Here is a 26,720-nt window from a genome sequence, read left to right as displayed (position 1 = left end):
GAAAGCCCGAAGGCCACACACACACACACATGGCAGGGCAGAGGGTCCGAAGGCCACACACAGAAAGGCAAGGCAGAGGGCCCGAAGGCCACACACACACAGCAAGGCAAGGCAGAGGGCCCGAAGGCCACACACACACAGCAAGGCAAGGCAGAGGGCCCGAAGGCCACACACACACAGCAAGGCAGGGCAGAGGGCCCGAAGGCCACACACACACAGCAAGGCAGGGCAGAGGGCCCGAAGGCCACACACGCACAGCAAGGCAGGGCAGAGGGTCCGAAGGCCACACATGCACAGCAAGGCAAAACAAGGCAGAAGGCTAGAGCAGGGAGCCCAGGCGAGCTCGATGCCGAAGCACCGAGGGAACTGCCAGGCAGGGTTATAAGGTGAAGTCCATAACATAGAGAAAACAAAGAAGATGGACTGGCCCAGTCAGGAGAGCCTGCTCTTGAGGGACCCCTGGTGGTGAGGCGGTTGCACAGCAGCCATAGCCGTAACATCATGCTGCCTTAGGATATTAATGCGGACCAATGTTCGAGATGTTCGGCTTTGACAAACGTTAAGTAATCATTAGGGATGTACATTAATTGTTTTGAGTGTGTTATTTTCATTTTGAGGTTTTTTTTGTGCTTAATTTTGTATTTTTAATGGTTTGGGGGTATTTTTTTTCATGTTTCCCTAATTTTGCACTTGGGGTAGATTTTAAAAGAAGCAGACGCATGTTATAAAATCCATGTGCAGTACACACATGTGTGCCAGATATTATAATCCGTGCACGCATATGCGAGGAGCGCATGCAGGGGGACCTAATTTTTGAAAACTACGAGCGGCGACAAAATTAATTAATTAAGAAGTGGACTGGGAAGGAACTTCCCAACCCCCTACCCATACTCCCTCCCTCTTCCCCTCTCTTCCCCACGCCCTAAATCTATTATCCTACCTTTTCTTTGTTTTGTTTTGTTGTTTATTGCTCCATTGGAGCAGAAGCAACTTGCACACCGGCCAACTGCCGGCGCGCGATTCCCCGGCACAGCAGCAAATGGCTGCTGTACCAACTGCCTTCAGCCCCGCCCCTCCCTACCCCCAGACTGCCCCCAGACCACCCCTTTCCTTTGTTTCAGAACTTCTGCTCGTAACAGGAGTTATGCACATAGCCAGGCCCCTTTGAAAATGCGTGCAAGGTCCAGCCATGCATGTATGGCCAATCAAAAATTTGGCTGTTAGTGTGCACTAACAGGACTTACTGCACACTAGTTAGTGTGTGCTAACATTCAGTTAGTGTGCACTAAGGGCTGGATTTTAAAAAGGATACCCACATAACCTGTCTTACGTGCACCGGGCCTAACACGCCGGGTAGCGCGCACACATGTAGGCTGCATGCTTCTTTTAAAATCTACCCCTAAGTCCTGTTAATGCGCACTAACATGAAATACTAATTTTTTGGACATTTTGTCTTTTTTTTTTGCTCCGAAACAAGACGAAATAGACAATTTTGTTGCTAATGTCTTTTTCGTCTAAAAGGAATGCACATCTCTAGTAATCATACATATTTTTTAGGTCTAATAATCATGGTTCTTCGAGGATTCTATTAAGTTTTTATGTGCAATAGTGGAAAATTCTTTAATAGAAAAATAAGACCAAGTGATTGAAATCTGCCATAAATCATACATAACAGCATAGGTAGTCCATGCATGCTTTTTGAGGCATTATTTTGAGGCTCTATATTTACTTTTTTTTAAAAAAAGTAATCAGACTGCTTGAAACCATTGAGTGATCAATTTGTTCTAATCAATTCTGTATACTTACATATTGGTATCAACTGACTTGAAGTGGTATCAACTGACTTGAAGTGATCTACTGTGTCACTTATTATTGTTTCTGAAAATTCTAATGAAAATGAGTATTTTTAAAAAAAAAAAAAAACACCATAAAGATTCTCCAATATGAAAAAAGGGTTAATGTTGTCCTGGCCTATTCCTTAGGGTACAAAAGGAAATTTAATAATATAAAGGATTACAGTGAAATCACCGAGTCCATCTCTGATACTGTACCATTTCAAGTATTTAAGGACAGGAAATAAATAACATAATAAGAACATAAGAAATTGCCATGCTGGGTCAGACCAAGGGTCCATCAAGCCCAGCATCCTGTTTCCAACAGAGGCCAAACCAGGCCACAAGAACCTGGCAATTACCCAAACACTAAGAAGATCTCATGCTACTGATGCAATTAATAGCAGTGGCGTAAACTTGATTAATAGCAGTTAATGGACCTCTCCTCCAAGAACTTATCCAAACCTTTTTTGAACCCAGCCATACTAACTGCACTAACCATATCCTCTGGCAACAAATTCCAGAGCTTTATTGTGCATTGAGTGAAAAAGAATTTTCTCTGATTAGTCTTAAATGTGCTACTTGCTAACTTCATGTAATGCCCCCTAGTCCTTCTATTATTCGAAAGTGTAAATAACCGATTCACATGTTAAGTAAGAACGTGCCCTTATCCAAAAGAAGATCCTTAGAGATCCTGAGGGCCTGATTGCGATTATAGAAGGTGAGATATATGGGAAACATGTTATTTGTTAATCTATATGGTCCACATAGTGGCTCCAAAGAATTTTTTCCTTCTCTTTTTGCTAAACTTAAAACTTTTTCTTCTTTGAATTTAACATTGGGCAGGGATTGGAACTTGTGTCTTAATCCTACAATTGATAGGTCACGTAATACCAGGAATGTTTCTCAGGTCCCAGGGAGTCTTCATAGTATTATTCAATACTATGATCTCAGAGATATATGGCGGGATAAATATCCGAGTAGTCAGGACTATACCTTTTATTCGGCTAGGCATTACACATATAGTCAAATGAATACCTAGAAGTCCAGATTCTTATTAAAGAGAAAATACTTTCTGAAGGAAGTATTACAGCATGTGAAAATAGCTTGAGTAAAATATATGCCCTGTAAATATTTTCAATAAAATGTTACAAAATTAAAACAGAATGGAAATAAAGCTTGAATAGACCATCACAAAAGTATCTCCTGCTGAATCACTGAAGACTCGAGTTCTGGTTTGAAAAAAATAACATCATCATTTTTTAACAAGTTCCATGGAAAAATATGACAGCTCAGAATCAACTTCATCCTTGGTTGTTTTTTTTTTTTTTTTTCTGGAAGGCGGGAGGGAGGGAAGAAAGGTTATCTGATGCACTGTCTGTCAGGTTACCAAGTGAACAATAGCATTTTTCACACAGTTTGAAGTTTTTTTTTATGCTGTGACTGACAGTGTGTACAGCATGTGCAAATGGTTCTCTTTAACACATAATGAAACCCAACAGACTGTGCAGATAGCAAATAAGAAAGGTGAAAAGTTGGATAAGTACTAGCCAGACTGACTACCAGGATAAATTACTGAATAAAAAGAATATATGTTATGTAGTAAGAGGTCAAATACATGTTAAACTAAAGATATTTATGTTAGAATATGGTGTATCATGCTGACCTAAGCCTGTTCATAAAAAGCAAAGGTTGACTTTCAAGTTACTTATGTTATTGCAATGAATTATCATCATATTCTGAAAATGTTTAATGGGAAATCAATTGTGAATCTTCAATGATGACCACAGAATCAGTCTTCTGTGAGTGAAAATTTAAACATTTCCACCAAGTTCTGTACAGTGTTTTAATGCTAACTGAAATGAACAGTATAATCTAGAGTAGATTTCAGTCTTTTACTAGCATACTCAATAAGATCAATATTTAGTGATGTAGTGAGAGGAGAATCAATCCAGGAAACATGATGAGCAAATTGTTCCAGATATTAAGCAGTACTTCTGCGCACAACTCTAGATATTCTCAGATGATATGCATATAAATTATGCACATAACCTTATCTGAATAAAGTTAAGACTGTGATATCTCTGATCAGACTTGTATACATACATTTAGCTAGAGAAAGCTGACTATGGGGGTCATTTTCTAAAGCTATCACATGCTTGCGCTACCAGCGCAAGCATGTGATAGCTAGAAAGCTTAGCGCACGTGTGCGCTAGCTATATTGGGGTGGAGTTGGCCCCGGAAGAGGAGGAGTTGGGGTGTGACTGGGGCCGACTCTGCGAAGACGGCGCAGACAGCGAAACGGTAAGGTGCTATATCGCTGCATAGTTCGCCGGCAGTGATCACCCCACGGAGGTGCGATCGCTGCTGGCTAGTGCAGGACCGCCCCCCGCTTCGTCCCCCCGCCCCCCATTAGCGCCAGGATTCAGTAAGCCTTGCGGCATTAGTGCAGCATTAAACTTTCCTCTCAGGCTCCCCATGGCCTGAATGACAGTGTAGAATAGGTACCTTTAATCTGATCTCTGATTGGTACATCTGGTTTACGTCACAGCCCAGTGACTGGCCAACTTCTAAGCTGCAAGTAAGTTTAAATGTCTGTTTAAAAAATATGGCGGATCCCGGTTGAGAAACGCTGAGATCAAGCAACAGAGCAATGACTATCATAAGGTTTTTCCTAATGATAGTCATTGCTCTGCAATGATAGGTGCTCTCTTTGCTATTATATAAGTGCTTCTTTCTCTAAACATTTTGTTTCTAAAAATTAAGTGGGTGGTCACTAGAGATGTGAATCGGAACCGGAATCGGTTCGGATTCCGGTTCAGATTCACATGTGGGTTTTTTCCCATCGGGCCCGATCGCGTTTTGTTTATCGGCTGTTCTGTTGAAGCTTGGGCGGCCGGAGAGGATACTGATAGCGGTATTGGTAATAGAGGTAAAGGATGGTGATCATAAACAAGTTGAAAGGGAGAAGATCCTGTAGAAGCTGAAGGGTGAGATTTCAGCACAAATTCCTCCCAGGGGAGCAGTTTGGCCCAATCACTTGGAGTTGACATAGGATCGGAGAAACTGCTTTAATGTGCAGTTCATCCTTTTGGTTTGTCCGTTGGCTTGCAGATGGTATCCAGACGTCAAATGTAGAGAGATATCAAATTTATTACAGAGCGATCTCCAGAATTTGGCTGAGAATTATACTCCTTGGTCAGAGAGGATGTGCTTAGGCATGCCATTAACCGGAAGATATGGCGGATAAAAAGTTTTGCCAGCTCGGGAGCAGATGGTAGTCCGGGTAAAGCCACAAAATGAGCTATTTTGGAAAAAAAGGTCAACAGTGATCCAAATGGTGTTGTTACCACTAGACACGAGTAGGTCAATGATAAAGTCCATGGATATGTGTGTCTACAGTTCACTGGGAGCGGGTAAAGGTTGGAGAAGTTCCCAGGGATGACCGGCAGGTGGTTTCTGTCTTGCACAGGTAGAGCATGATTCTACATAGGTCCATACATCCTCCTTCATTGATGGCCACAGTAGTATCTTTGCAAGGTGTTCAGAGTTCTGGATTGACCAGGATGACCTGCAAGGAGTGAATCACCATCTGAGGACTTTCTTCCTGAGTGCTCGGGGTACTACCGTTCTTCCAGCTGGGACTAGATTATATGGTCCTCTGAGGTCCAGCTTTGTGAATATTTAGGCTCCTTGGAGCCGATCAAAAAGTTTGAAGCTTAACGGCAGTGGGTAGTGGTCCTTCATGGTGCTCTCATTCAAGCCACGGTAGTCTATACATGGGCGGAGAGATCCATCCTTTTTACCTAAGAAAAAGAATCCGACCGGGGACTTTGAAGGCCGGATGAAGCCGTTTGCCAAGTTCTCCTGATTGTAAGTAGACATAGCCTTTGTTTTGGATAGAGAAATTGGGTACACCCTTCCTTTAGGAGGTTCAGTACCCAGTATTAAACTGATGGCACAGTCAAAGGATCGGTGAGATGGCAAGGTATCTGCCGCTTGTTTAGAAAACACATCCTGATAAGACTGGTACTGTGAAGGTAAACCTGGAAGAGAGGTGGTGGTAGCTAAACAAGGCATAGGAGTCACTGCTTCTAGGCATCTTCTGTGGCTGGCTTCTCCTCATTGGGATAGTTCGAGGGTACTTGAATCAAATTGGGGAGAATGGACCTGGAACCATGGTATTCCGAGTACCACTGGATGTATAGCCTTATCCAGGACTAAAAATGTAATGGTCTCAGAGTGTAGAGACCCTGTGCGGAAACGAAGAGGCTGGGTGGTGTAAGAGACCTCACCAGGCAAAGGCTCACCATGTATCGATGACAGTATTAGAGGTGAGGGTATCCGAACAATTGGAATTTGTAGGTGCTCTACGAGTTAGCGAAGTATAAAATTCCCACCGGCCCTGAATGCCACGAGGGCTAGAGTGTGGAATTCGAGGGCATATGAAATAATAGAGACTGGAAGTGTCAGTGGAGGAGATGGAGAGGTTAGACCTAGGAAAAGTCCTTCGGCAGATCCTAGGTCTGCAAGTTTCCCGGACAGATAGAACAGGAGGGTATCGTGTGGCCAGGTTGTCCGCAGTACATGCAAAGGTCAAGTCTCTTTCGATAACTTCTCTCTTTTGACATAAGGTGGCTCTGCCCTAGTTGCATTGGTTCTTCTTCCTCACTATTGGGTGTAAGAGTGGTCTGAGTAGCTGTCAGTGGACGAGGATGAGAAACTCCAGATGACATCTTCTTGGAACTCCTTATCTCTTGACAGCATTCCCACAGTCGATGATCGATTCATCCAGCAAGATCAATGAGAGAGTCCAAGGCTTCAGGGAGATCACATGCCGCTAACGTGTCTTTGATGCGAGAGTAAAGACAGACCCTCCAGGAAAACAATCCATAGGCAATCCAGGTCCCAATGCAATTCAGATGATAAGGTTTTAAACTCAATAACATAATCAGTCAAAGGTTTGATACCTTGTTGTAAGTGTAGAAGAGCTGATCCAGCAACAAACTTATGGGCGGGATCATCAAATACAGAACGAAAGAGTGTGAGAAATCCCATCAAGTCCTAGAGTTTAGGGTCATTATGTTCCCAGAGGAATGAAGCCCAGGCCAGGGCTTTTCCATCTAGAAGTGATAATATGTACGTAGTTTTGGAGACTATATCTGGGAAATAAGTAGGTTGAAGCGAAAAGTGTATACAGCATTGATTTAAAAAGCCCCTACATAACAAAGCGTGTAGGCACTGGCAAGGGTACAGAGAGACGTACAGGCATCACTGGAGGAGAGGAAATGGCCTTGCAGGCGTTCCTGGTGGAGTTCAGCCAGGAGTTTAGCTGATTAAAGGCGTTAGCCAGAGTCTCTAGTGTACTTTGTTGTTCGGCAAGACATTAGGCTAGACCAGAAATGGCCTGGAGGGCTAAGAGCTGAGCTGGGTCCTTGGAGTTAGCAATCTGTTATGACTTTGTTGGAAATAGTGAACCCTGGCTGTGATGAGTGATGTCTCCTCTCACAGGGAGGAGCCCTGCGGACCTCACTGTAGGTGTGCATGGTCTCAGCGACGTAGGACAAAACTGTAAAGAGCTTTTATTAGGAAGAAATGATAATGCATAACCCGAGGAGAGGGAAATGCAATAAGACAGTTCTTGAACAGGAAATACTCAGGGTAGTACTGTAGATGTGAAGGTCTGGTAGTAACCCGCAGCGCTACTGTAGGATGGTGTAGTTTCCTGTAGGCTGGTGTAGATTCCTGAAGGCTGGTGAAGTAAGCCGAGGATAGCTGGTCAGTAGATGAAGTAGCAAAGGTCTGAAGATACAGGAAACAGGTAGAGGATCTTGAGTAGTGATACGATACCCTGTAGCTCAGGATATGCAGAAGAGGTATGCTGATGAATGGTAGTGGCCTGAGGTATGGGTACACTGCGGAATCCCAGCAATGTAGACAGCATAGGAAACTGAAGAAGGTACTCACCGAAGGAAGTTCCAGGAGCTGATCCCGAGGTTTGGGTTAGGTGAAGTCCAAGGCAGAAAGGCCCTCCAAGAAGCGAATAGCTGAGACGTGGAAGGGCCCCTGAAGAGCGGGTACCCAGAGCGTCCCAATACCATGAGTAGAACTGGAACAGAAGATCCCAATGTGGAGCGGATTTAACAATGAGAGAACTCCTTGCTAAGTCGTCTTAGCAGTGGGCCGGTTGACTAAGTATACCAGCGGGTTGACGTCATCGGGAGGGGATGCCCCCGAGGTTCTCATCATGACGTAAACAAAAGGAGGCCCTGCGCACGCGCATGCCTAGGTGATTCCAGAAGTAAGATGGTGGTCGGCAGCACCCACTCCATCCCAGGGATGCCAGGGATGTCGGCGTTGACTGACGGAGGTAGCCACTTTTCCAATAATTGATGGTGCAGGGGAAAAAGAGGTAAGCATGAGAGGTTGCAGCCGTCTGCGACTGACGGGCGCAACAAATACTTAGTAATCCATTTAACTTTCTAACAGGCTGATACTGAAAAACGTGCAGGAGAGCCAGCAAGCGCCCACTCTCCCGGCGCACGCACAGACCACTCTCCTGGGCGCGCAATTCAAGAGGGTGGCCTATGCAAATTAGGGCCCGTGGTAAAAAGAGGCGCTAGGGACACTAGCGCGTCCCTAGCATCTCTTTTTTGACAGGAGCAGCGGCTGTCAGTGAGTTTGACAGCAGACGCTCAGTTTTGCCTGCGTCGGTTCTCAAACCCACTAAAAGCCACGTGTTCGGAAAACGGTCGCTGGCATAATTGAGTATCTGTCTTCCGACCCGTGGGCCATGGGCCGATTTTAAATTTTTTATTTTTTTTATTTTTGGGGCCTCCGACTTAATATCGCTATGATATTAAGACGGAGGATGTACAGAAAAGCAGTTTTTTCTGCTTTTCTGTACTGTTCCCCGGCGCCGGCAGAAATTAATGCCAGCCTTTGGGCAGGCGTTAATTTCTGAAAGTAAAATGTGCGGCTTAGCTGCACATTTTACTTTTTGTATCACGCAGGAATAACTAATAGGGCCAGCAACATGCTTTTGCATGTTGCTGGCCCTTTTAGTTTCAGGGGGGTTGGCCACGCATTTTCAATGTGCTATTACCCCTTACTGAATAAGGGGTAAAGCTAGCGCATATTAGTTATACTGTATCGGCCCGTATATGCTAATGAAATCCAATAATTTGTTGAAGGTTTTTGAAGCTCAAAAGTATAAGTGATTCATCTGAAATTTTCAAAATAGTCTAGTGGTTAGAATCCAATCCATGTACACATTTTTCAGTGTTTCTTTAAGTGGTGATGGCTTTCATTGGACCAACATGAAATATTCCACAGATTAGGTATATGCACTTTTGAAATCATGTAAGTCTCTTCTTGAGATGTAAAGCTCTAAGGAGGCAATAATCAAAGGTTTTTATACAATTAAATGTGTTGAATGGCATAAAAACAGTGTTTGTTTACTATCCCCATGAATATGGCTAAAATTATGCACTCTGGAGGACAGGGTGCATACTATTAGAAGTGCCAGATGTGGGTGGTGCCGGGGGTAGGGCTGGGGCAAGGACACAAAAGTATACATGGGATTTTATTTTGAATTGGTCATGGATACTTTCAGAGTGCATTTTTACAAAATACAGATACAAAAGAGCAAAGATATTTTGTACCTGTAAAACTGTGTAAGGATTTCAAAGGGGCATGGGATAACACTGTGGATCCATAAAGGCTAGAGGATGGGAATGAAGAGAAGAGCCATGGGGGTGGCTTGCTGGAATGAAGGCAACTACCTGGTGATTACTACCCTTACTCAATAAGCCTTTGCACGGTTAATGCAACCCCAACATTGCTCTCTGCTTCAATGGTAAAGGGAAATGTGGAAAAGAGGATTTGCATTCATACAACAACCAACAAAGACTGAACTTCACAATCTGGGTAAACAAATAAGCATGGGGGTAGCTTGCTTATTACGGCGGTTACTGCCCCTAACAAATTAAGCCTGATACATCACTTTGAATGCATATACAGCATTGCTCTCTGCTTCAACGGCAGGGGGAAATGTGGAAAAGTGGATTTACATTCAGACAACATCCAACAAGGCATTGATCTGTGCAGTCTGGGTAAACAAGCATCGGGGTAACTTGCTTGATGTGGTGGTTACTACCCTTAACCATTAAGCCTTATGCTCACTTTTGATGCAACTCCAACATTACTCTCTGCATCAATGACAGGGGATGGCAGGAACCTTGAATCAAGCAGTTACCAACAAGGGCCCTGAACTTGGTGGTTGGTGACACAGATAAGTATGGGAAAATAAGTGTGGGAGCTTGCTGGGCAGACTGGATGGGCTGATTGGTCTTTTTCTGCCGTCATTTCTATGTTTCTATGTAAGATACAAAAAGTGCCTGTGGCTGAGCACCTGGCATACATTTTCAAAGGGAAAAAGTACATGAGGAAATGTGTTTGCTGTTCTAAGAGTGCAAACTACAGCCCCACAGCAAGTTTCAGAATTTTCCTGGTAATGTTAAATAAACTTATTCTATAAAGACATGTTTAAAATAATGCATGAGCTAGAAAAACTAAATTGTCTTGCAGCTAAAATGATTTGGTTATTTCCAGTGTGTATTGCCTCTTTATGAAGGAGATACACACACTCAGCAAATGCCTGAATCAGGCTTCATATATTTTTCAGAGGATGATTTCCTTAATATTTTATCCCTGCAGCTGTGTCAGTAATCTTATTTCTTACTTGCAAATAGCAAGTAGAAGTAGAGGCATCATTAATTATATGAGCCTATGCTGGACAGAAGAAATCATTTATTTCACCTTCTTTTATGCCTATATTAAATTTCTTGCAGTCATGCTGTTCATGAGAGGGAGGGCCGTGGCATCAAATTGTAAAACTGTGGTGCTCTGGAAAATAGTTATAGGATAATGGTGAATAATAAATATGAAACAAATGAAAAAGTTAATAGAATATAACATTTATTTTCATATGAAATTGAGGATTGGAAACAAATGGAAATTGTTACCAGCATACAACAGAAAATTTTAATCTATGAAAATATCATCATTTATTGCAGTATAGCCTATGGTTTCTCAAGGAGCAGTTACAATATTTAGCCTTAATGCAAGGAAAAAGTGGTGCCCATGCAACTGATCCTAAACACTAGTCTTTAACAATCCAATATAAGAAGCACAAACCACATATCAAATCCCTAATGAACAGAAAATCAAAATACCATAGATAACATGATGACTATTGGAATCACTACAAGTCTTGATCCTATAACTATCTCTGGAAAATCAATAGACGTCCTTGTTATTTGTAAACTGACAAGCTAAACTTCTCAGACATTGACAGAAACCTACTGGATACATGTGAAACAAGTTTTTAGTAGACACTGGTGCATGGTAGCTGCTATGAACCAATAATTCTTCATAATTTCTAAATATTTGAAATATAATTTGTGGGAAAAATTCATTGTCAATAGTAAATCCATTTGTAAAACTTGAGCAGCAAGTTTTCAGTAACTTTAATACATGTAAAGGTAGGCTTTAAAAGGGCTGGGTGGTGCTTTGCTGCAGCTCCCTGTTGGGCAGGGGAGTCTGAGGGGGTTGGGGGGAGAGGAAGAGGGGAAGAGAGCCTCTTTATAGGGGTCAGTCTGATACTCCATATATGGACCATTGTAAGGGGATACGTTCATTCGGAGTGAGTTTTTGTGAGGTGGGAAGGGGTTGGGGGGGGGGGGGTGTTATAGACACATTCACAGGTATCCATTGTAAAATGTACACCATTATATAATTTTCAACCTTGTAAGTGATACAAATTCTAAAAAGAGGAGTTGATTTGTACACTGCAGTCTTTGCTAGCTGCATGGTATAAATCAACTCCTTTTCATTGCTTACAAGGTCTAAAATTCTTTACTGATGTTAGTTTTACAATGGATACCTCTGAATGTGTCTGTAATACCACCACCCCTAACCCCAACCCACCCTCCAAAAACTCACACCGAATGAAAGTGTCGTCTTACAATGGTCTCTCTCTCTCCCCGCCCCCCCACGAGCAAAGAAAACTTGGAGTTCTCCTTATACTCTGCTTACAAGAGCAAGTGAAGAAGCATTTTGTTTTACTATGATGAATCTATAATACATTTCTTGCATTTGTTTTGGATTTTCAGAGGATCTGATGAGGATTTTGTTGCTAATGTGTCGTTTTATTTAAGAGGACATGTTCCAAATTTTCGAAGGGACAATTTTCACTTTGAAAATTGGCAGAAAAAATATATGCAAAGAACTGTACTTTCTATTTGTGCATGAACTTTTTTTCAGAAAAATATACATACTTTTGAAATTTCAAAAATAGATATAAAAGCACTAATTCCTATCCAATCATACCCCCAGGGATGCCTCTCCTGTCTGTTCATAAAGTTATGCACATATGGCCAAATTTTAAAAGGCCTGCATGCATAAAACCCGGGGTTTACGCGCATGGCTGGGCCTTGTGTGTGCCGCGCGCATTTTCAAATGGGCCTGGCTACACGCGTAAACCCAGGTACATGCACAAGTGCCCGGCCTCTTCAAAGGGGCGGGCTATGGGGCAGGGTCTGGGCAGGAAGGGGCAGAGTGGGGGGTGGGCCAGGATAGCGCCATTGTACACTGTCTCAATGACTCGCGTACTGGCAGCCAGCCGGCGTGCAACTTACTTCAGCTCTGGCCCTGAAGTACGTTGAAAAACAAACAAAAAAAAGGATAAACAGGTAGGGTTTAGGGGGTGAGGAGGAGAGAAGAGGGGAAAAGGGAGGGAGTTAAGGTAGGGGGTAGGGAGGTTCCCTACCTAGGGAAGGCCTAATTGCGTCACCATGTGTAATTTACAAAAATTCACCCCCCTTGCATGCACCGCCCTTACATGCACATGCGGATTGGAAAATCCAGTGCTCATGTGCATGCGGCCACTCGATTTTATAACATGCACGCACTGGTGCACGCATGTTATAAAACTGGTGCGTCCATGTGCACGTACTAGGAACCGCACGCATCATTTTAAAATCTACCCCATAGTGATACTATGCACATACCTTTAATCACAAATAGTATAGGCAATTTCCAAAGACCCATTTCTGCATGTCAAATATTGTTTTCTGCACAAAAATGACTTTAAGAACATAAGAACATGCCATACTGGGTCAGACCAAGGGTCCATCAAGCCCAGCATCCTGTTTCCAACAGTGGCCAATCCAGGCCCTAAGAACCTGACAAGTACCCAAAAACTAAGTCTATCCCATGCTACTGTTGATAGTAATAGCAGTGGCTATTTTCTAAGTCAACTTAATTAATAGCAGGCAATGGACTTCTCCTCCAAGAACTTATCCAATCCTTTTTTAAACACAGCTACACTAACTGTACTAACCACATCCCCTGGCAACAAATTCCAGAGATTAATTGTACATTGAAAATTGCCCTCCTTAAAAAGTTCAACAAATTATCTCAATGGACATGAATTTTAAGTAGGTTTGTCAATGTAATCATCATCATCAAGCTTCATTTAAGAGATTTGCACATCCCTTGTGGGGAGGATGAAACTGGATGGGATATTCTTCTGAAAGTGTGGGTGAAGGCAGGGTATGAAGATACTCTGGATAAACAGAGTTTGGGCAGTTAAGTATGGGGTAGATTTTTAAATGTTGCGCACGAGCATCCATGTGTGCCCGCTATCCGGCACGTGCACATGAATGCCCAATTTTATAACATACACGCGCAGGTGCACACATGTTATAAAATTGAGGGTCGGCGCAAGCAAGGGGATGCACAATTGCGCAACTTGCGCACGCCAACGCCCGTGGCCTTCCCCTGTTCCCTCCCAGGCCCTCCGATTTTGGAGCGGCCTCGGAGGGAACTTCCCAACCCCTAACCTAACCTCCCTTCCCCTTCCCCTAACCCTCCTGACCCTAAACCTATCCTAACCCCCCCTCCCGACCTTTATTTTCCTGTTGCACCTGCCTCTAGGCAGGTGCAAGTTGCGCACGCCGGCAGCCTGCCGACTCATTATCCTCCGACATAGCAGCAAATGACCACTGTGCCGGAGGCCTCTGGTCCCCCTCCCCCCATTCCGCCCCCTCCCCCACCCCTTTTTTGAAGCCCCAGGGCTTTATTTGCATCGCCGGGCCTTTCTAAAATAGATCCAGCACACATAGGCTTTTTAAAATCTACCCATATGGGTGGAATGTGAAAATAGGAAGCAGGATAAATGTGTGTGGAAGGTGAGGGGGAACAGCGTGAGAGAGAATGATTTCATTAGGGGCTTGAAGAGTTGAATAATTATTTTCAGGATAATTAGTCATTGCTAGTGTAGTTTCTCTGATTTTATTTTTTCATTTATCAATGCATGTGTTTCTCATTTTTTTTTTTTTTTGTAAATGAGTTGTTTATTAAAGAGACAACAAAACCAGAAACATCGTAGGACAAGCTCATGTACAGATCACCCACAGAACAAAACATAAAAATGTCAGTACAAATGGTACAAAAGCAACATACTGTTATATCATGTAGAAAACGATAAAAAACCCAAGAGCAATGTGTACCCGATCTGCTATGAGGTATAAATGAATGAGGTTATTAAATGCTTATCCAGAACAAAGAACCACATGTCTGAGTCTCCGTGTATAAGCAATTGACCCCCCCCCTCCCCCCCCTCCAGTCACAGTCTAGTGGGTATTCCGCCAACACAGGAGCATAAGTAGCTTGGAGCAAAGTCATAGCAGTCCACGACTCACAGAGGAAATTCTCTAAACGTCGGAAGGAGATCTGGCTCAGGAAACAACAGAGCAGGCGCGCTTCTCCATCCATATACGATAGGGAGACCACGTATCTCGAAACCACCGTAAAGTCCGCCGAAGTTTTGCTGTAATTTCTGCCAGATGATAGATATGGTCCAATTTTGCTTGTATTTCCACCAGTGTGGGAGTATTAGGAGTTTTCCATTTCCTTGCTATTTCAGTTCTGGTGGCGGTACATATATAGGTGACCAACCTATTGTGACCCTCCTGCCGCAAAGGCATTGTAATGCCTAACAAGGCATGCTTCGGCAATAGTTCCACTGAGACGCCACACAGTTGTTGGATCCATGTGTCCACCGCCTGCCACACCGGGCGGAGTACAGGACAAGTCCACCACATATGAAAATAGCTGCCCTCCCTCTGACATCCTCTCCAACACAAGGCAGAAATATGAGATGACATATAGTGCAATCTAACTGGATAATAGTACCATCTATAAAACATCTTTAGGGTATTTTCTAGCAACGATGATGCAATTAATCCCTTACCCAAGCCCAATATTATCCCTTCCCATTCCGAAAGGGAGAAAGTACATTGTAAATCACATTCCCAAGCCATCATGGCCTTCGTTTTCACCCATGGTTCCAGTCCCAACAGATTATACAACCCGGACAGCAACTTAACTGCAAAATCTGCCTTCTGACATATCTTCTCATACTCAGATTTCCCCAGTTGTACATGTGTAGATAACTGCGATGTGCGCGCATAGTGACGTAATTGTAAGTAAAAGTAGACATCACCCTCCTCCAGACCGAACCTCAACTGCAGATCCTGAAAGGAAAGCATACCCAAGGCACTCTGAATCTGTCCCCAGTAACGTATACCTCTAGCCTGCCATCGAGAGGCTGCCCGACTCCCATATCCGGGCGTAAAAGCCTTATTAGCATATATATAGGTTGAGGCATGATATTCACGAGTCCCCAGGACCAGACCCTTCCTAGAACCCCAAAATTGTAGATCCAAGATCATAGTCGGGGGCACTAGAGTCTCAGGATTTATTAACCAAGTATCCCTTGGCTGCCACAAAAAACTGCACAAAGGTATCTCCCCTAATAATTGTTGACCAAAGCGGAACCACTGTTTAGGGTTAGTCTGTTTATGCCAATCCGCTAAGGATTTGAAACGTGCTGCCATATAGTATTTCTCTAAATTGGGGACTCCCAGACCGCCCCGTTTTCTATGTCTGTAGAGGGTGGTTCGAGCAATACGAGGACGCTTGCCACCCCAGATATACACCAAAAGCCTCTTTTGCCATTGGACTAAACTGTGGCGGGGTATGGCAATTGGTAAGGTTTGAAACAAATACAGCAGCTTAGGAAGCACGGTCATTTTGACGGCGGCTATCCTGCCCAGCCAGGAAATGCTATATCTGTTCCATTCCTCCAGTTCCCTAAGTATCGAAGACCATAGCTTACCATAGTTGAGGGGGTAGAGATCCTGAGAAGCACTAATATACACTCCCAGGTATTTTAATTTTTCATTTGCCCATTTAAAGCGAAACTGATGTTTAAGGAGCTGTTCCGTGGAGCTAGAGAGGGTAATATTTAAAATCTCTGACTTCTCCCAATTGAGCCGAAAGCCCGAGACACTGCTAAATTCCTCCATAGCCCTTGTCAAGTGAGGAAGAGAGAACTCAGGATGGGTTACAAGTAACAAGATGTCGTCTGCGAACAGAGACAATTTGGAGGAGAACTCTCCCTCCGTCACTCCCTGGATATCTGCATGGTTCCTTACCAAATTAGCAAAGGGTTCTAGAAATATTGCAAAAAGCAAAGGGGACAGCGGACAACCCTGTCGGGTGCCTCGCCGCACCGGGAAGGTAGGAGAGTATCCCCCATTAATTTTTATACAGGCTAGCGGGTTTGAATACAACTGCTGGAGCCATTGGATAAAATTGTCCCCAAAGTTCAATTTCCGCAACAGGGCAAAGAGATACAGCCAGTGCACCATATCAAATGCCTTCTCGGCGTCAATCGCCAAGGCCACCGCCGGAATGTTATGCTTTTTTACCCACCAGAATAAGTCAATGATCTTGCGAACATTATCACTAGCTTGCCTACCGGGAATAAACCCCGCTTGGTCAGGGTGTATAATTTGGGCAATAAAACTGTTCAACCGTGTCGCCAGTATTTTTGCTAAGATTTTGAGGTCAATATTTATGAGGGATATGGGTCTATAAGAACCACAAACTGTAGGGTCCCTACCCGGTTTGGCAAGAATCGTGATGCCGGCTGTATTAGCCGCATCCGAGAGTGGCGTCCCTTCTTTGAGTGCTAAAAACACCCTAGCCAGGACAGGAGCTAGCCGTGGAGCAAAGGTTTGGTAAAACCTGCCCGTATAACCATCAATACCCGGCGATTTTCCGGGTTTAAGAGAGCGAATAGCAGTGACAATTTCTTGCTCAGTAATATCCTTATTCAGGAGACGTTGGTGGGATTCCTCCAGCCCAAGTACCTGGGATGCCTCTAGATATTTATCAATCTCCTGGGGACTGATATCCTTAGCCATCGCATATAGCTCAGAATAAAATTGATGGAAACGCCCTCGTATAGACTTATTGTCCGTTAGAATCTCCCCCGCTTTGGATTTAATCTTAATAATGGAGGTTTGAGCCTGTCTCCGCTTTAAAACATTGGCCAGCACTCGGCCCGCCCGGTTCCCCCCTTCAAAAAACTTTTGCTGAGTTAATTGTAATTGGTGCGCAATATGTGCCGAATCTAACGCCGCAATTTGGTTCCTAAGCTCCTGTAATTTAGAGGAAAGGGCCAGGGACGAGTTAGATTTTTTATGTAAGCTTTCTAAAGCTTTGAGCTGGGCTAGCAATTGTTCACGTTCCTGTTCCCTAAGTTTCTTTAAAAGCGCCCCCTGGGCAATGAGTCTACCCCTAATCACTACCTTAAGGCATTCCCAGACAACCACCGGATTAACGTCACCATTATCATTAAATTGTAAATATTCCTGGATGGCTGAGTCTACCTGAGAAACAAAATCAGCATCATCCAGGAGGGAGTCATTGAGCCTCCAAAATTTGGTCCCTTGATCATAGTCCCGCACCTGTAAGGTGAACCATATGGGAGCATGGTCTGACCACAGGATAGGCTCTATATCAATCTGTAAAACTCTAGGTAATAGGCTAGCGCTACCCAAAAACATGTCAATTCTGGAGTAGCTGAGATGCGGCGAGGAGAAAAAAGTATAATTCCTCGAGGTAGGATTTCTGGACCTCCACATGTCCTGAAGCCCAAAGCTGTGCATCAGTGCTTTCAGTGCATCCCTAGCTTTTTTGGGGTCTGAACTCGAGCCTAGCGAGGTGTCAATCCTAGGATTTATAGTTAGATTGAAATCTCCGCCAATAATTAAGGATCCCTCCACCCTGGATTGTAAAATCGGATGTAATGCGCGGTAGAAATCCTGTTTTTGCGAGGTGGGACCATAGATAGACACTAAGGTGTATACCTCAGACCCGATACGTATTTTTAGAAGAAGGAACCTACCAGACGGGTCTTCGTAAGTATCTTTTAATTCGAAATGACAATCCTTTTGAATCAGGATTCCCACTCTGGAGTATTTAGACGCGACTGTGGCAGCCGCCCAGTATTGGTATGGATATTTGGGATTACACAATAAACTCTGGTATCTCTTCCTCAGGTGTGTCTCTTGTAATAGTGCTATGTCTACCTTCAGACGGACTAGTTCTTTGAACAATAATTTCCTCTTTCTTGGGGTATTAAGCCCCTTCACATTGAGGGAAAGAAAGTGAAAGCTAGCCATTATCAGTGATACCTAGACTTCCCCCACAGCAAATGTGGCTGCCCGCCCCATGATGCCTGCCCCCACACTCAACACAAAATACCCACTCCATGTGTACAGAACCACAGCATACCCTCAACCCAACCCCCCTCCCCCTCCCCCCACCCCCTACCTGAGCAAACCATGGCACATCCCCATCGTGCCTGCCACCCATGGAGGAAATATAAACCACCTCCCCTAATGCCCCGCTCCCGGGCATGCCCATAATAACTTCAAAATTACCAATCCAACACAACTAAGTAACAAGCAAAAGATATATACATCCCAATACTGGACCATACACACACTGAAACAGTAAGACTGTCGGTATTGGGATAAACGGTCAGCCCCCTGCAACGGCTCCATGATCTGAACCTGCAAAAAGAGAGAAAAAAAAAGGCGTGATGCTCATAAGTAAAGTCAAGCAGGGGCCTCCTCTGCACACTCCTCAGCCGAATTCCGTTGCAGTCTGCGCCGTCCCTTAGTTACTCTTTGCCATCTGGGTTGAGGAGCACTTCTGGAAGCAAGACCTCCCGATTCTTTTAAGACCCCTGAGGGTAGCTCAACTGCAATGCCTTCCGTGTTTAGGATCTCAACCGCCTCTTTCACGGTTTTGATGCTGTGGGACTTGCCTTGCACCGTGAAAGCTAGCCCGCCCGGGTATAGCCAGCGATATCTAATGTGAGCCTCAGTCAGCTTCGTGGTTACGCAGCGAAACTCCTGCCTTTTCTTTAAAGTAGCTGAGGAAAGATCAGCGTAGATAGCCACGTCGTGTCCTTCCCATTGCCAGGATCTCTGCCTTCTAGCTATACCAAAGACTTTTTCTTTCTGTTGGAACGAGTGGTAACAGACCACAATGTCCCTGGGCTTATTAGCTAGCCGAGGTCCCAATGTCCGGTGAGCTCTTTCGACTTTTATAATGGTATCTGCCCCAGGAGCTGCTTCGGTAGCTGACTCTGCAGCCGGTGTTTCAGCCTGAGCCAAAAGAAATAGAGAAATTTTCCTTACCACCCTCCACACAGTCTATATAGTCCTCAGACTCAGGAACTCCCCGGATCCGTAGATTACATCTCCTGCTGCGATTTTCTATATCCTCCATTTTTTCTGACAGAGAAAAGTAGGATTGTTGTAATTGAGCTTGTTCCTTCCGCATGGCGTCCCAGCCTTCTCCCTGGGTGTCCAACCGCAGCTCGTTTTCCTCCACGCGGCGCCCCAGCTCTGCTGTCTCCTCTTTCATACCTGCGAGCATATCGGCAATCTCCCGCTTGTACGATTTCAGGTCCTGCCGCAATTCCCCGAACCACCTTCGCATCTCAGACCTGGACGGAGGAGAATCATCGTCGGCAATTGTTTCTTCATGTTCTTCTTGTTCTGCCTCGCGTTCCTCGCGAGGATCAGCCGCCGCCATTTTGGAGTTGCCCGGGTCAGGAGCGTCGTCGCCGCGGGCATAAGAAAATTTTCTTAAATCCGGCGTTTTCTTTTTAGAAGCCATTCCCCGGGATCAAGTAGAGCAGGCAGGGGTCGTTGCTGAAAAGAAGCTGCGCTGAAACCGGTAAAAAAGCAAAATTGCCACCGGAGCTCGAGGAGCAGTACCGAAGTGCTGCTTACATGGGGAAGTGACGTCACTTCCTCCTGTGTTTCTCATTTTTATAGTCTAATTCTTTCCTTTTTTATTTTTTAAACAATAAAGAACTAGAGTTAAATAGTACTTTATCTTATAGCTGAGACAGAGAAAACTGGACATGACTTATAACACCCACCAAATAATATTTATTATGAAACTATGTTACAGTATTTTGATGGCACCTGTTTAATTGTTAGAATTCTAGACACTTTATGCAACATATAGTTATGTGCTCTATTGTGAACTGTTGTGATGGCACCCGCTTAACAACGGTATAGAAAAGATTTTAAATAAATAAATAAAAATGTATATTTAATTTCCTGCTTTAAGCCTTGAGATATAATAAAATAACTATAATAAAAACAAATATTAAAAGAAAACAAAATAAAAATCCATTTAACAGACTCACCCTTCCCAAACTTGCAATGTTACCTCATCTTAATATGAACAAGCTTCTAAATAATTACAGCTCAACCACAGTCAATCAGATTTAAACAAGTCTCCCTGTTCCCCTCTCCTCAAATTATTATTTCCAGTCTCCCACTTTCAACTGGCCCACCTCTCCCAACCAAACCAATCATAATCCCATTGATTATACAGTCTACCTCCCGCCCCATGCAACTGCATATTACTTTTCTACATTCTTCCTAATCCCCCTTTAGCCTCATACCCACAACATCAAACCAAACTACATACCCAAGTAACGGTTCATCAAGCAATAGAATTTACACCCTCACAACATCCAAAACCTGCTGAAACAGCCCTTTTTCAAAATGTTAAGTAACTCAAATCTGAACAGTTATCTAATGGAAGGGCATTCCACAATTGTGGACCAAAGAAAATAGGCACACTTCTGAGTACTAGATGCCGATGGTCTTACTTTTGAAAATGAAAGAACTGAGACTAGGGTGTTCTCTGGAGCTGATACCTACTAACAGGCAAATAACTGCAGCTACTTCTAAAAGCTATCTCTTATAACAATGTCCATAACCATAAGTGAGACAAATTCCTCTGAAAGCAAAATTTGCAGCTATATCCACCTAAGAAGTCTATTTATTAAACAGTGATAATGTATATATTGCTTTCAAAAGGCAGTTTTAATGAAATACATTTATTGACACATTTAGAAAGGTGTTATTGCAAGAAAATTTCATGTGATTCTAGTGTGAAAAAAACATGATTCAGAAATAGCTATGCAAATGAGGAATTCTTGGAAATTTTGGTATACTAATGATCCAGAACATTATACAAATTTGTAAGTTGTAATTTCATGCAAATATACCCAATTAGCAAAATTAACAGTCAGATTTTAAATCCCCCCCCCCCATGCGTATAATCCGGCCTTTATGCGCGTAGCCGGGCCTTGCGCGTGCCGAGCCTATTTTGAAAAAGGCCCGGCCACGCACATAGGTGCCCTTCCTTCTTGGAAGGGGTGGCCCAGGGGCGGGCCATGACAGCGCCATTCATCCAGCACACGCCCTGAAGTAACTTGCGAAAAAAAAAAGGATTTTAGAGGGTGGGGAGGAGAGGGGAAGGGGAATGGAGGTTAGGGTAGGAGGTAGGAAAGTTCCCTTCCAGTCTGCTCCTAAATTGGAGCAGACTGGGAGGGAACTTCAGGAGCCCTAATCTTGTCGCTGCATGAATTTTCTTAATTCTACCCCCTTGCGTGTGCCACCCTGGATTTTATAGCATGCCTGCGCCAGTGTGTGCACATTATAAAATTGCAAGTCCATATGCGTGTGCCGGGTAGCCTCGCGCACATGGATGTGCACGTGTATTTTTAAAAAAATCTATACCTAAGTGTTTAGGTGCTATTCATTTCAGGAAAATTTTAAAAACCCTACGTGCACCAAAGCCGGGAGATATGTGCACAAGTTGGACTGGTGCATGCCAAGTGGATTTTATAAGCTGCCCATGTACATGTGCATCTCCTGCTATGCGCACAAGTCAAAAGTTTTGAAAAAGGAGCAGGGAATTGGCATGTCTGGGGAAGGCCAAGAGATGTACATGTAAATGCTTACATGCATAGGTGCTCACTGGGGTCTCCTGACACATAACTTTACTAGGGCTATGGATGGCTTTTAAGTAAAAAAACAAAAAAATCTAGGCTAATCAGCAAGGTTTTAAAGGTCAAGGTTAACAGTGTAAAATGGAGGCCATTTAACTAAAGGGGTCAGTAAGTCCTATTCCTTACTTGGGCAAACTGAGATCAAACTGGGAAAACTGTTAATTGTGTCAGTATGCGTCTAATAAAATCCTCCACTTACACAGTAGAAGCGGCATTTGCATGTGACTGCTTAAGACTGTGCACCCATTTGCGTGTGTACAGCCTTTTTTATACCATGCATGCATATATGTGCAAAAAGGCACATTTTAAAAGCCTTACGTGTGCCGAACCTGGGAGATTTGCGCAGAAGGCGGGCCAGCATGCACTGCGCGGATTTTAAAAAGCACACAAGTACTTGCATATTTCCTGGTACGTGCACAAATCATGTTTTTCATAAAGAGGCATGGAATGGGCATGGTCTGGGTGGGGCATGGGCATTCCTAGATTTCTCAATAAAATCTGCGTGGAAGTATTTATGTGCACAAGCACGCCAGGGTCCCCTACAGTGTAACTTTACTTCTGCAATGGTTGGTGTGTAAGACTTGAAACAAAAAAAAACTGAAGAGGTTAGTGGGATTTTAAGAGTTGGGGATAACAAGGTTAAAGGTAATCTAGTTAACTAGGGGGTTAGGAGGAAGTCTTATCTTTTATCTGGGCAAACAGGGAATGAACTGGGGAAATTGGTAATTATGTTGGCGTATGTGTCTATACAGCCTATTTTATACCATGCATGCAAATATGCACGTATGTTATAAAATGGCTGTGTCCCTGGGTGCAAGATGGCAAAAGCGTGCATATGTGTGTTCACACGGCTGTTTAAAAGTTACTGTCTTAGGTGAGATAGGTTCTAAAAAGCACCTTTAGTATACATTTCATCTATATGTATTTGTTTATTTACACAGTTTTCAATTATATTTATTTATTTATTCCATTTTCTGCTCAGGTCTCTGCAACATTGAGCATGTAATATACCTGTGGAAACCTGAGCAGTGATATGACATTGTATGGATATTATTTCTTTTCACTGTTATTTTATTTGTTTTTTTCTTTACTACCTTTTTCTTCTTTCAATTCTCTAGGATTATTTTTCACACTGTTTTGATTGTATATGCTTGGGTGTCTCCAGAAGTCAAACACGTTTCAGCTCAAGAGGTTTGAGCAGGTTTTCTCTAGGTTTTGCAAATTTTTGAGACTGATGTACTAGTGTGGATGGCTTTGTAAGCATGTTTACATGTGGAACAATGGCAAATAGCATGCATTTTCCAGTTTACAAATTTCTATATGTGCCTGAGTGTTGCGTCCGTCGGTCGCAGATGGCTGCGACCACTCTGCCTTACTTCTTTTTCTCCTCTTTCTTTGGGCAAGATGGCTGCCTCCGGTGCTGAGTGCAGTGGCCTTCTAGAGCGCGAGTGCGCACATCTCCTACGTTCAAATACACGTCATGGCGGGAACCTCGGGGGCGGCCCCACCGCATGATGTCAGTACCTCCGGGTATATCTAGCCTCCGCTTCTGCTACCACCTTGAGTTAGCAAGGAATTTGGTTTTAGCTACTCTGACCGCTCTAAGCCACATGCTTAGATGCTGCTTCACTCCAAGGGCCCCGCTCCTGTAGAAACTCTAGAAACCCGCTTCTCGGGGGTCTCTCGCTTCCAACTACCTTTCGGGGTCATCTCTAACTAAGACAACCGCTCCTCGGGGTCTTTCTCTCTCTTCTACATTTCAGGTTATCGGACCATCAGGAACTTACTTTTCGAGGGACTAGCAGCCATTATATCCTGCACCACAGACCTTCGGTCCCAACTTTCCACCATCAGGAGGATGCCATCATTCCTGTGAGTACCTCTACGATCCAGTGCTCTAGCTCCACCCACCAGCCGCAACGTTACCCGCACTGCGGGCTCCCGCCTATCGTGAACATCTGGGAGAAACTTCACATCTGAGCCTGTTGAACATACTGGCACTTCTTGGATTAGTGCCTTACCTTCCTGCTTTCACCATCTATCTACAGCAGTACAATAAAGCCTCTATCCATACTGTGTCTGCTATCACAGCCTATCGCAGTGGTTCCCCACGGGACCCCTCCCCATGGGCGGAGTCATCTCCATTGCGACCAAGGGTCCACTATGCCACAAACTCAACAGATTGCTAACTCCATGGACTCTGCTCAGCTCGCAGCCCTGCAGTCCATCCCTGGCCTAGCCCAGCAGATCACGGAACAACAAAAGTCTTTGGAGAGCCTAGCTACTGCCTTCAATCACTTACACGCTCAGCCGAACTCTTCAGCTCCTCCTGTGAAGGAATTGCTGTCACCATTGGTAACCCTTAAGACCACTGGACCTTTATCCACACCTACTCGCTTTTCGGGTTAAGCCAAGATGTGCAGATGGTTTGTTAATCAATGAAGCATGCATTTTTCATTACAGCCTACCCTCTTTCCCACTGAAGCTTCAAAGACCACCTACATCCTGTCATTCCTAGAAGGACGAGCCCTGGTATGGGCTTCACCGTTATGGAAATGTGAAGATCCTATCCTGAATGACCTACCAGGATTTCTAAAGCTTTTTAAGTCTGTGTTTGATGACCTGACTCACCAGACAATCGCTGGATCCGCCTTGCTCAACCTTCAGCAAGCCACTTACAGACTTTGCTATTAAATTTAAGGCTCTAGCATCCGAACTACATTTGGACACTGGATGCTTACATGCCATATTCATGGAGGGTCTCAACTCTCGCATAAAGGATGAATTAGTGGCTTGTAACTTGCCTGATACCCTTGAGTCCCTGATGGAACTAGCAGAGAGAATTGACCACCGTATCCGCGATCGTACTCAGGAGGCTAAGAGTCCACGAAAGTCTACAGTGGGGGTTAACCATCCTAAACCTGTGCCTATTGCTTCCAGCTTCCCGTCTGCACCCATAGAGGAGGATGAGCATATGCAACTAGGCCAAAGCCATTTTACCTCTAAGGAGAGACCTTATCACAAGTGCATGGGGTTGTGCATGTACTGTGGCCAATCGGGTCATGCTGTCCACACCTGTTCCATTTGTCTGGGAAACTGACAGGCCTGGGATCTGCAGGAGGACTTCTCCTGGGTCTCACCTCTCCTACTCCTCCATTATCATTACCCATATCTCTGCTTTGCGGAGGTCTAGAATTTCAGACTCTCACTCTCATTGACTCCGGTGCTGGAGGTAATTTTATTCTGAAGCACTTGGTTGAACATCTATGGATTCCTACCACACCAATAGCTAACGCTCTGCTATTGTCATCTATCCATGGAGAATCACTTCCTGGAGAAGTTTCATTGACCACCCAGGCCATCGGCCTGCGCACTGGACTCTACACTCAGAATCAATTTCTTTTCTAGTGTTGGAAAAAGCCATGCATCTGGTATTGGGGCTGCCGTGGCTTCAAGACCATATGCCACAATTTAATTGGGCTACCTTGGAACTGTCCCAGTGGGGACCAGACTGTCATGGTCGGTGTCTTGCTGAAGTTTCACTGCTCATCTGCATGCCCACTACTCCATTATTACCTGGCTTACCTCCACAATACGCCTCCTTCCAGGATGCTTTCTCAAATCAAGCAGCTGATGTTCTTCCACCACACAAAGCGTTTGATTGTGCCATAAATCTGAAGCCAAATTCAGAATCTCCAAAAGGAAGAGTTTACCCTCGTTCAGTAGCTGAGACTAAAGCTATATCTATATACATACAAGAAAATCTGCAAAAGGGATTTATCAGACCTTCAAAATCACCTGCTGGTACAGGCTTCTTTTTCGTGGGGAAAAATGATGGCACCTTATGCCCCTTCACCGACTTCAGGGGTCTGAATGAGATTACCATCAAGGACAGGTACCCCCTGCCAATATCTGAACTGTTTGATAGGCTCCAAGGGGCCAAAATATTCTCCAACTTAGACTTAAAAGGAGCTTACAACTTGGTGCGTATTCAAGAAGGAGATGAATGAAAGACTGCTTTTAACACCCATGATGGACACTTTGAATACCTCGTCATGCCCTTCGGTTTAAGTAACATACCCGCTGTTGCGGTCCCTACCGCTCCCCTTCTGTTAGGGCCCAAGCCCGCCTACCTCCGCTTCAGGGATCACTGTGTTCCACCCGCTCCGGACCCCGGGGGCTTCTCTCACTCCACGTGGCAGCCGCCATTATGTGCCTGCTTTTCGTCTGCCTCGCGCGCGCGCGCGCGAGGACGTCCCTCTTGAGCGCCCAGCTCCCGGAAGCCTGGCCCTGCCCGCTCTGCTGACGTCACGCTCAAGTTCCGATATAACCAGCGCCCAAACTCTCTCTCATCGCCTTGCAACGAGGTTCACAACTCCATAGTTGTTCTTAGTTGTGTTCCTGGTGATCTTCACGTATCCTGCCTCCGACTCCGGTTTGCCTCTGACTCCGCTTCAGCCTGCCGTCTGCCTCCGACTCCAGTTTGCCTCTGACTCCGCTTCAGCCTGCCGCCTGCCTCCGACTCCGGTTTGCCTCTGACTCCGCTTCAGCCTGCCGCCTGCCTCCGACTCCGGTTT

This window comes from Rhinatrema bivittatum, chromosome 3 (assembly GCF_901001135.1).
Source record: "Rhinatrema bivittatum chromosome 3, aRhiBiv1.1, whole genome shotgun sequence".
Lineage (NCBI taxonomy): Eukaryota > Metazoa > Chordata > Amphibia > Gymnophiona > Rhinatrematidae > Rhinatrema > Rhinatrema bivittatum.
This window is presented reverse-complemented; position numbering follows the sequence as displayed.